This window comes from Xenopus tropicalis, chromosome 6 (genome assembly GCF_000004195.4).
Source record: "Xenopus tropicalis strain Nigerian chromosome 6, UCB_Xtro_10.0, whole genome shotgun sequence".
Lineage (NCBI taxonomy): Eukaryota > Metazoa > Chordata > Amphibia > Anura > Pipidae > Xenopus > Xenopus tropicalis.
In genome coordinates, this window is record NC_030682.2 from 51218732 (window position 1) to 51230768 (window position 12037).

Genomic DNA, 12037 nt, shown 5'->3' on the forward strand with positions numbered 1-12037 from the left:
TTGATTTTTGCTAAAAGTTCTACAAGTGCAATCATTTTTCCTTTGTGTATATATATATATATACTTAAGTATTATAATAAATAATGTATCCCTGAGAATATTAGAAGTCTGTTTAAAAGCGCTCAGCCCTAGGCCTCGTGCTTTTTTATGGTCATGGAACTCCTTGGTTACTATTAATATCCTTGTATTTTACAACAGTATGGATATTAACTATATATTCACTATATACTACATATACCTACAAACATCAGTCACTGAAACATGCATTTAGCATAATTTTTTTTTACCTATAATTTTGAATATTACTGACATATTGTAGGGTTGCATTACTAATACAGTATCCGTTATCTGGAAACCCCTTATCCAGAATGCTCTGAACTACAGGTAGGCCATCTCCCATAGATTCTATTTTATTCAATAATTTCAATTTTTTTTAATCATTTCTTTTTTTTCTTTGTAATAATATTACAATCGATTGTACTTGATTCCAACTTAAATATAATTAAACCTTATTAGCAAAATAATTATATTGGGTTAATTTAATATTTGAATGATTTTTTTAGTAGACCTGAAGTATGGAGATCCAAATTACTGAAACATACCTTATCCAGACAAGTCCTGAGCATTCTGGATAACAGGTCCCATATCTGTACATCAGAGTAGTTAATCTGACTAAAGTTTGATTAGCTTATTTATAAAACTTCAGCTTCAGCAGAATTGGTTCACTCTGAAGCCAATTAAATGGAACTTAAAAGCAAAATCATCAATAATGAATTCCTTATTGTTAATTATGGTATATGGAATTCATTGAAATGCTCTATTGAGTTTTTATGATATAAACCACAAGACAACTTAAAGGATGTGTGCATCAAAGAAAAAAACATTAGTACTTCATTTCTTTATAAAAAGGCCAATCTATCTTTTACTTGATTAACCCTTTCCCTGGCAGCCATAGGGAACACTCCAGGACAGCGCACTGATTGATTTTAATATAGCTCCAAATCGTAGAACCTGACCCACTGGCACTCTGCTATTTCTTTGGCAGTGATATGCATTCTACAACATTGTCAGGGAGAGGGTTAAACCAAGTAAACTCTGCATTACCCCAAAGCTTTTCCTTTGTTTGCACCCAAACAGATCTCATGTCATTCCCATCTCACACCCCACATACACCTTAAGGCCTATATGGCTGTAGGGTGTTATTCCTTTTCCTGTTCACTTTCCCTGTATTGCACACATTGTATTTGTTTGCCCATTAAAAGGCTGCAAAACCTTTATTTTCTTGTGTTTGCATTCAGTTATAAGAAATAGTCATTAATTTATTGAAAACTAGGAAATGCATGCTATTCTTTTTGCATTGTTTTCCTAACTTTCATTATATATAGTAGGTTTGATACAAGCCTCACATGTGACAGCAGGAATGTGACCGTGCCATTTTAAGTGGAGAATATACATAACAATTCTTCTTATTATTTATATAGCACCATTGTTTCATGCAGCACTTTACAGAGTAAAGGCATACAAATACAAGACCACATGCTTACATGTACAGAAAAATATTTCTACAGAATCGATTCACAGTTACAACTGGATATTGTTAGGAGACAAAAGGGGGAGGTCCCTGCTCGTGAGAGCTTGCAATCTAAGAAGAAGCTGTGTATACATAGTTGTTTAGATGACTACATGTCTTTTACCAAATAGCTGGATGTAGAAAACACATCTTGACAGCACTAACAAGTACCATACGCAGGCCTGTCTGCATACAGTCCAGCTGGGGTGGGAAAAACTTAGGTGCTCAAGTATCGATCACAAGAGGGGTGGGGGAATATAGATGTTACCCCCTTAGGCACCGTAATAATGCTGTAGGGATAAGAGTATACCATTTACCAATGCACAGACCCCTGACCATCTAAGACTGGGATGTAGTCAAAAATTTTTGGGTTCCTTTAATGAGAAACAAAAGATGATCATGATGTGAACTACTATTACCATTATATAAAAATGTATTGTATCCCAAATTAAACCCACAGCATATCATTTATTTCTCAGGCATTGCAAATTCTCTATAATTACTGCCCTCTGCCAACTTAAAAAAAAAATTCCAGGGGTGGGCAAAATCATTAACCAAAAGCAACCTGTTTTTCTAGACTAAGGGGCTGATTTACTAAGACACGAATTCGAATCCGAATTGGAAAAATTCTGATTGGAAAACGAACATTTTGCGACTTTTTCGTATTTTTTGCGATTTTTTCGCCGCCTTTACGACTTTTCGGAAATTATCGCGACTTTTTAGTTACCAATACGATTTGCGCGAAAAAACGTGAGTTTTTTGTAGCCATTACGACTTGCGTGAAAAAACGCGAGTTTTTCGTAGCCATTTCCAAAAGTTGCGATTTTTTCGTAGCGTTAAAACTTGCGTGAAAAGTCGCGCCTTTTTCGTAGCATTAAAACTTAAAAGGCGCGACGTTTCGCGCAAGTTTTAACTCTACCAAAAAATCGCGACTTTTCGCGCAAGTTTTAACGCTACGAAAAAATCGCCAGATTTTGCGCAACTTTCGGAATGGCTACGAAAAACTCGCATTTTTTCACGCAAATCGTATTGGTAACGAAAAAGTCGCGATAATTACTGAAAAAATCGCAAAATACCGATCATTACGAAAAAAACGCAATCGGACGCATTCGGCCCGTTCGTGGGTTAGTAAATGTGCCCCTAATCCTGGATATAGGTGCTAAGGTAATGGCAGGTTCGTAGGAAATCTATTGGCAAAGCTCACAGCTTCCATAGGTGTGTAACTGGGGGGACTGTTGAGAGTATAAATCATGAGGATGCATTGCACTGTACATAACACAATAATAGAAGATGTTATTTGGGAGGAGAGGTGCATCCTTATGCCGCAACCCTGGTATTCATAGAAGTCCAGGTTCAATACATTCATCCAGTACTTGGAAACTTTAGTAATTTTCCCTGTGTTTTCTGTATACCGGCCCACACATAATAGTACAGATGAGAGAAAATTCATATTTTCATATCACAGCAGGTAGAATGCTTAGAATTCTCTCTGCCTAAATTCACAGAGATATATATGTATAGATAAAGAGAGAAGAGAGAGAGACAGGGTACCACATTCACAGGGAATTGGAGCAAAAATTATTTTTAAAAAAAAAAAACCCAGTGTTTCAAGCACCAACAGTGCTCTCCTCAGGGGAAAACCAACAAACTGTAACCCAACACACAGTACCCCTTCCCCCTCAGAAATGGTGCCACGGTGGGCCACAGGAGCCATAGTGACCATAGTAACAAGTGTAAACAAAGGAAAAATAAGAAAAAAAGATGTTAGCAATCAAATGATAAATATTCCATAGTAGTGTCCATGGATGTGGCCAGCCTCTATACTATCATTCCTCATGAGATTGGCGGTAATGTTGTGAGTGCTGCCTGGCGCAGACACTTCTAATGGAATCCAACATGGTGAGCTCCTGTGACAACTTTAAAGACCTAGATCAGTGCTGTCCAACTTCTGTTGTACCGAGGGCCGGAATTTTTCCAACCTACGTGGTGGAGGGCCGATAATGGAAGCCAGTTTTGACCACTCCCCTTTTTGAAATCGCACCCACTTGAAACCACACCCATGTTATCACATGACCATACCCATATTAATAGTTGTAGTACAGCAAAAACCTGCCATACTCTGCCTGCCCTACCCTGCCTGTGTGTGCCATACTCTGCCTTCCCTACCCTGCCTGTGTGTGCCATACTCTGCCTTCCCTACCCTGCCTGCGTGTGCCATACTCTGCCTTCCCTACCCTGCCTGTGTGCCATACTCTGCCTTCCCTTCCCTGCCTGCGTGTGCCATACTTTCACTGTGTTTGCCATTCTTGGTTGGTTTGTGCCATACTTGGCCTGTGTGTGCCATACTCTGCCTGCCCTATGCTGCCTGTGTGTGCCATACTCTGCTTGCCCTACCCTGCCTGTGTGTGTATGGCACACACAGGCAGCCTACAGTGACACAATGCTGGCACTGCTCCTACAGTCTGCACAATAACTATATATTAAAAAACTTTTTAATTGTAGTACCACCTCAGTATATGTTCTTTTTGTAGAGTGCAGGGATTATTTGTGGGTTTCTACTGCTCCTGAGGTGTGAACAGGGGAACAATATGGGTGATTACAGCCTGAGCCTGAGGTGTGAACACTGCAGGGGGTGAACAATGCAGAGATTAAAAGGTGTGAACAACACAGAGGATTACATATTTAAACAATACAGCCTAATTACAGCCTGAATCTGAGGTGAGAACCATGCAGGGGGGGCAGTTAATCACAGTACTGATACCATTTAAAGCTTACACAAGAGTAAGCCATCAAAGCAGCCAGACAGGTGGGGGGCCACACAGAGGGGGGTCGCAGGCCGCATACGGCCCGTTGGACAGCACTGACCTAGATCATTACTTTTTAAAGCATTTAAAATACCTTAATTGTGGTGTTTTTATTTTTCTTGTGGCAAAATATCTTTTCCAGGTAGACCTTTAATTACATACCATAAACTGTGCAGTGGAGTAAACTACAGTCTGGTGGATGAGTCACAGGTACCATGTTTGCATTGTACATATCGTTTAATGTTATGAGTAAGGGCCTGTGAGGCATTTTCATAATGCATTTAATGTAATTTTATCCTGAGTTCAAATTATTTAATAGTTTGTGTTCTTTTACCATCTTGTTACTCAGGATATCTAGCAGCAGTGACTTGTATGTCTCACAATGCACTGCAGTGGTGACACTGTGACCCAGAGTATTCCCCACTGTGAAGCCTGCATGTTTTCTCTGTATCTTCTGTCTGTTGTTTGCCAATAATGGAACTTGAATATAATTTCTTATTACTTCTCTCTATTACATTGTGAGAAAACATAAGCATTTTCTTGCTAGAAATAACATTTTTTTTCAAAGGTGGCATGAATATGTCTTATGTGCTTTTAACCTAAGGACTTGTATAACACTACCCCATTGCAGAGTTGCACAAAGGCTGCATGGTACAGAAACTGTAGGTAATAATGTACATCCCCACCCAGTCCCTAAATAAAAGGAGAGCCCCAGTTACCCTACCCCCAGCCTGGAGGGGAAGTTGTTATTGCCAGACTCTGCTCCAGCATACAGAAAACACATGCGACCAGCCATCCCAACACAGTCACAACTGCAAAACCACAAATAGATTGTAGGGAAGTTAAATGATCACAGGCTCAAAGACACAAGGACAATAAAAACTGGCATTTCAAGCTAGCACCTGTACCAGAAAGTTTCCAAACATAACATAGTTAGATACTAATCACACTAGCAACAATAAGGAGTTTCTGAAAAACACCTTCTAACTTAAACACCTTCTAATTAAACATTGCAAAGGGTTAAAGCCATAATAAAAATATTGAAATGATGCATCACATGCAGACTCATGACCTATTTTTTTTTCCTTAGGAACAATGGAAATGTTTCAACAAGTCATGAATCAGTTACAGCTTATTAATGTAATTAGCTTTACAGATTACTTCCAAGATCTGTTTTTAGGTTCTGGAACAGAGAAAAATATATGGTGCTTTTTTTTTTTTTAAGACATGAGCAAATGTCTATATGATGTGAGTGAATATTTACCTATTTTTACAGTAAGAACCAATACCTTTAATATAAATCAATCAGTGTTCAAAACAGGTACAAAGAGTAACTGCTATGGATTCTATCTCAACCCTTTAATGCAGAAACCACTGCAGTCTTAGGAATGTATATAAATTATAAATATGTGTGTGTATAAATATATATGTATATGTGCCTGACAAGCATGTTGAAGAAGGTTCTATACTCTGGACATGTTTGGTGCCTAAAGGTGGCCATACACGGACCAATTCTAGCTGCCGATATCGGTCCCTTAGTCCAATTCGGCAGCTTATCGGCCAGTGTATGGGCACTAATGACGGGCCTGCCCGACTAACATCTGGCCTGAAATCAGGCAGATCTCGATCAGGCAGGTGTGATTTTTCGTCTGATCGGGCACCGCGTCAGCTTGTGGCTGGCTCCCTGAACCGACATACGCCCATACGCGCCGTTCTAATTTAAACCAAATTAGCCAGATATCGCCCACCCGTAGGCAAGTGGATCTTAGCGTTATACAGAACATACTGAAATTTTGTTGCAGTCCAAACTGCAATAAATACACTTTCTATTGGGGTGAAAGGAGCCAGAGCACTGGCACATTTCCACTTGTATCTGTTAAAGAACAATATTATTTGGCCAAGTGTGTAGTATAATACCAACATTTTAGGTCAGATAATGCAGATAAAGTGTATGGTCACTCTTTAACCAGGGATCCCCCAACCATTTTCACTCGTGAACCACACAGGCATAAAAAAAAGTTCTTTGGGGATACCAAATAATGACTGTTATTGGCTATTTGGTAGTCCCATGTGGACTGGGTGTCTCTGTGCTTCCACAATTTGCCTCCAAGCCAGATCAACTTTAAAGGGGGTGATAAACAATAGGATGCTCATGAACCACTGGTTGGGGATCACTGTTAACCCATAATTATTCTCTTCCCAATTAGTCTCCTGCTTTGTGTGGGTGTATTAGTCTCCTGCTTTGTGTGGGTGTATTTTTTTTTTTACATTTTTTTCATTACCCTCCCATATTTTTGCCTAACCTGTCTGCACAGCAGAACACAACCAATGTTTAAAAAAAACATAGAATACTATCTACTTTAATCATTTGAGATGCTAAAAAAGCTTTTTACAAAATATTCTGGGATTATTTGTTTGATTGTTGTTACAATTGATTTTTATGGGTATTTTATTTTCTTATTATGGCAAATATACTCTGCTCTATATTTTTCTATTTCTGTCTTCTCAGAGGTACAAGACAGGACTCCCTTATTTTTTAAAATTCAATAGTAAAAATGATTGTTAAAACTCTAAAAACATTGTCTTTTACTGATGAATCGTTACTTATTGTGCAAAATTCAAATCGGTGGTCTAGTTATATTTTCTGTCTTTTAAATACTTAATTCAGGATATGTTGTTAATCTTAACATAACAGGGATTTTTTTTTATACAGGTAAATATCCAGAAACCTGTTGGTAGGGAGTGTGTGGTGTAAAATCACTAGACTTCTGACACCAATATCCAGAAATATCTGAATTATTGGAAAGCCATAGACTCCATGATATCCTTTTTCTCCGTAATAATAATACAGTACCTTGCACTTGATATCAACTAAGATATAATTAATCCTTTCTGGAGGCAAAACAATCCTTTTTGTTTTAATTCATATTTAAATTTTAAATCTTTAATATTTAATATACTTAAGATATAGATTCAAATTATGGAAAGATCCCTTATCCGGAAAACCCCAGGTCCCAAACATTTTAGCTAACAGGTCCCATACCTGTGCTATTTCTAAGAAGCTGCTATTGGGACATAAAAATAAATCAGCCACAGGGAGTATTAAATATTCAGGAATAACACTATCTTCTGATTTATTGAGGCTTTATTCTCTGAGTTTCTGTCCTATAATTAAATCTATAGACACATTATGTAATAAGTAAGATAAACAGGCCAATCAATTTATTTGGTAGAATGGCTGTTTTAATATGATGATAGTTCCCAAAATATCATATCCACTTTTAAACCTTCCTCACTTATTGAAACCTGCTGATTATATTATATGAACCTACTGTCATAATTAGAACAAATTAGAACAAGATTTATATTCAAAAATAATTTTCAATCCATGCTGAAATTTCCTAAATTTAGGGGTCTGAAAAAAAAAAAGGTCTGAAGTTACCTGACTTTAAAAAATGTAATGCGTCTTCTATTGCTGGTTATATAACTGAAAGAATTTCTGACAAAGATATACAAAGCTGGAGATATCTCTTGCACATAGGGTGCAAATAATACTATTGCTGAACTGGTAATTACATTTGAATAAGTGAACTCAACCAGCTCAAACTGATACAATGAAATAATCATTAAAGTAAGGCAACACCTTAATGCTAAAATGTGTTGACTGTTGTGTATTTATTCCTTCTTTGTTTCCCTGATGAAGATAAAAACAACACGTGTTTATACAACAACAAACAAACAAGCACAGAATAAGCAACAGACCTGTTATTTATAAATATTGGCTAAACTGGAACATTACAAGTTAAAAAATGTTGCATACTGGGGCCCTAATAAAGAGAGGCCCAAATGGCCTTAACAATAAGGGTAATTTATAAAAGTACGATTGGGTACAATTACAAAAAAATCGTATTTTTTTTAATTTATAGAACTTTGTGTATTTTCTACGATATTTTTGTTAACTTACGCGACTTTCTCATGCTTTGCATCAACTTCGTATACAAAATCGTAAATTCGACTACGAAAGTTTCGTTATTCATTCAAGCTTCGGTATCGTAACTTTTCTTTGGCCAGGTTGGAGCTGCAGAGTGCCATTGAGTCCTGTGGGAGGCTTCCAAATTCATGCACTGAAGGTTCAAAGTCAGAAAGGTTTTCACGCCGTTTACGATCATTCGGATACGAAAATTTCGGATCGTACCACAATATTTTCACACGACCACGATACAAATCAGAAATTATCATTAATAATACAAATTTTTGCCAATCGTATTTAAAAACATCTGAAATTCGGACTTTGATAAATCAGCCCCTAAGTGTATACAACATTATGCCAATAGCTGCAGATGCCACTGGCACGAAAGTCCCCAATCACCAGTAGTCTCCTGTGGAAAGATTAAACCCTTAGGCTGCTGAATCCACCCCAGCTTATCTCACCAAGTTTATCCATATCCCTCTATGCGGAATAACTGTTGGAATTAAAATAACCAATGGCTAGTCTCTGTTACTGCTCCTATACGAAACGTGTGCATACTGTATGATAAAAGGTCAAAGCCCAATGTCATTAAAGCTCAGCAAAAGCTCAGCAAAAAGTAGCTTGGAACTGATACCTAGACCAGGGGAAGCCAACTAAATTTATTAGTAAAGGGCCAGGGTTTGGAGGGCATAATAAAGCAAATGGGAATGAGTCAACACCTGTAGGGAATACTAACTTTCCCTTTCAGCTTTTGAAAACATTATCATAATTTTTACAGATCATTATGACATTTGATGGGGATATTAATTTGCCAAATTGAAATGCTGTACAAAAAGCAAGGACAAAAGCCACTTTAAAAAGTGCTGTCTCATATTCATCCCTGTAAATGTAAGGATGTGTAGATGTTATTTTACAAGTTGTAGGAAGCTGGGTGTCTAGCATCAGGTTTATTTGACCTCATCTTCCAACCCTTTACCATTCTCTTATGACAAAATCTTTAGTTAGTCAGTCCAGCCCATAAGCTGAAAAAGCAAAGATAGAGCAGAAAGGTATTTTTCTGCTATAGATCCCGAATTACCATTTTCTTTAAAGGATAGAATGAAACTAAATGTTGCCACCATCCTGCTGCCATGATCCTGCCAACTGGTCCTGTCAAACCTTGTTGTAAAACTTTGGATATTGGATGGATATTGGATGGGGCAATGAAAACAGTTTTGACCATGCTGTAAAACTTTGTAGAAGGGGCAATGAAGTCACCAACCATTGGCAATAACTTTTCAAAAATGAGGCTCCACAAGTCAGCAGGGACCTTCTTTCCTTCCATATTGGCTGAAGGAGCCAGACATTTGGATTCTCCATACTGGAAACGGGAAAGAGCATCAGCAATATTGTTTTGTACTCCCAGCACATATCAAGCTTTAAACCAGATGTTTAAACAGAGACATTGAGAACTAATGCCCTTAACAGATTAAATACTTGAGGGGAAGATGAGGTCTGTTTATTAATGACTTGCACTACACTGGAATTGTCACACCAGAACATAACTTGCTAGTTAGCAAGGGAGTCACCTCTAATATGTGAAACAACCAGTATTTGAAATAACTCTAGACAAGTCAAATTGCGTATTGGGTCAATATCTTTCCATGAAGAGGGCCACTGTTTAGGGCACCATTGCCCATGAAAGTAAGCTTCCATGCCCATGCTGCCTGCAGCATCAGTAAACAACTCCATGAATCTATTTCAATGTCAAGAAAGGCAATCACATCCTAGGGGCCCTCCATTATATCTTTTGCTATAGGAATGCCAAAAGATTCTATCACTTACATAAACAACTGAAGCAAATGCAAACACTCAGGTGAAAAAGTCTAGGTAGTGTAGAATAGAATACCAACAACCGACTCCAAGAAACTGCTAAACAATTAAAAATAATAGCACAAGATTGACATGTGGGCAGGCATATGTCTACAAAGTAATAGTTAATTCATTTGCAGCCTAATAAATGAAAGAATTCAGAGTGAACAGGTAGGTGATTTTGCCATAAGGGCAGCTATACCTACATCAAGGGTAGCAACACAAGGTGAATTAGCATCTAGACGAGGATAAGAAGTTGAGGGCAGCTTCTTTAAAATTAATTTTAATACATTTACAAATTTAGAGCTTTCCCTTGAAGGACAAGTATTACCCTCTTGTCCTTCCCAAATCATATGTTGGTGTATAGTGGGTTGGAGAGTTGACACTGGGTGAGTGGGACATCCTGCCGCTGTTGGTGGAAATCTCAGTCCAGACACACTGCCTAGGGACTGAGGTCTGCGTTTCTAGCTAATGCCACAGCTAGGAATCACCATGTAACTGTGCTGCCTCCCTCACCTTATCCATCAGTTCTTCTAAGGCAGTGCTGTCCAACTGGCGGCCCGCGACCCCCCTCTGTGTGGCCCCCCACCTGTCTGGCTGCTTTGATGGCTTACTCTTGTGTAAGATTTAAATGGTATCAGTACTGTGATTAACTGCCCCCCCTGCATTGTTCTCACCTCAGATTCAGGCTGTAATCCCCCTGTATTGTTTAAAAATGTAATCCCCTGTGTTGTTCACACCTTTTAATCCCTCTATTATTCACCCCTGCATTGTTCACACCTCAGGCTCAGACTGTAATCACCCACATTGTTCCCCTGTTCAAACCTCAGACTGTTGGAGCAGTAGAAATCCATAAATAATCCCTGCACACTACAAAAAGAACATATACTGAGGTGGTACTGCAATTAAAAAGTTTTTTAATGTATAGTTATTGTGCAGACTGTAGGAGCAGTGCCAGTATTGTCACTGTATGCTGCCTGTGTGTGCCATACACACACAGACAGGGTAGGGCAGGCAGAGTATGACACACAGGCAGCATAGGGCAGGGCAGGCAGAGTATGGTACACACAGGCAGGGTAGGGAAGGCAGAGTATGGCACACACAGGCAGGGTAGGGAAGGCAGAGTATGGCACACACAGGCAGGGTAGGGCAGGCAGAGTATGGAAGGTTTTTGCTGTACTACAACCATTAATATGGTTATGGTCATGTGATAACACGGGTGTGGTTTCAAGTGGGTGCAGTTTCAAAAAAAGGGGGGTGGTCAAAACTGGCTTCCATTATCGGCCCTCCACCACGTAGGTCGGAAAAATTCCGGCCCTCGGTACCACAGAAGTTGGACAGCACTGTTCTAAGATTCTGCCAGGAAAGTAACCCTGTGTGTGCTCAGAGGCGCTTCTGGGTAGGATGACAAATGAATACCTGTCCCCAACACACATGTAATTACTGAAACAGAAAACCCCAGCTATATAAATTTAAATTTGGTCAGTCAGTCTGTCCCCCTGCAGGTAGCTTTTGATAAATATATGCTTTCTTTAAGGTTTCACCTCACATAAAATGCAGAAAATGTGTTAATTTTGCAGTAACAGTAATGTTAATCACAATTGCTGTTTACATTTTCCGATGACTACATGCCACATATTTTAGTAAATCCATGCAACCCTGACATGTTTAGGGTGTTTTATCTTGGTAACTACTGATATATGGCAAATAAAATGCTGTAAAATAGAAGCTTTGAGGAGATTTTCAGAAATGTCAGAACCGGCATATTTGAAAATGTTCATTTGCCTTAGGAGTATTAATGGGAAGAAAATTTGCCTGTGTTGCCAACTTTTAGAAGTAGAT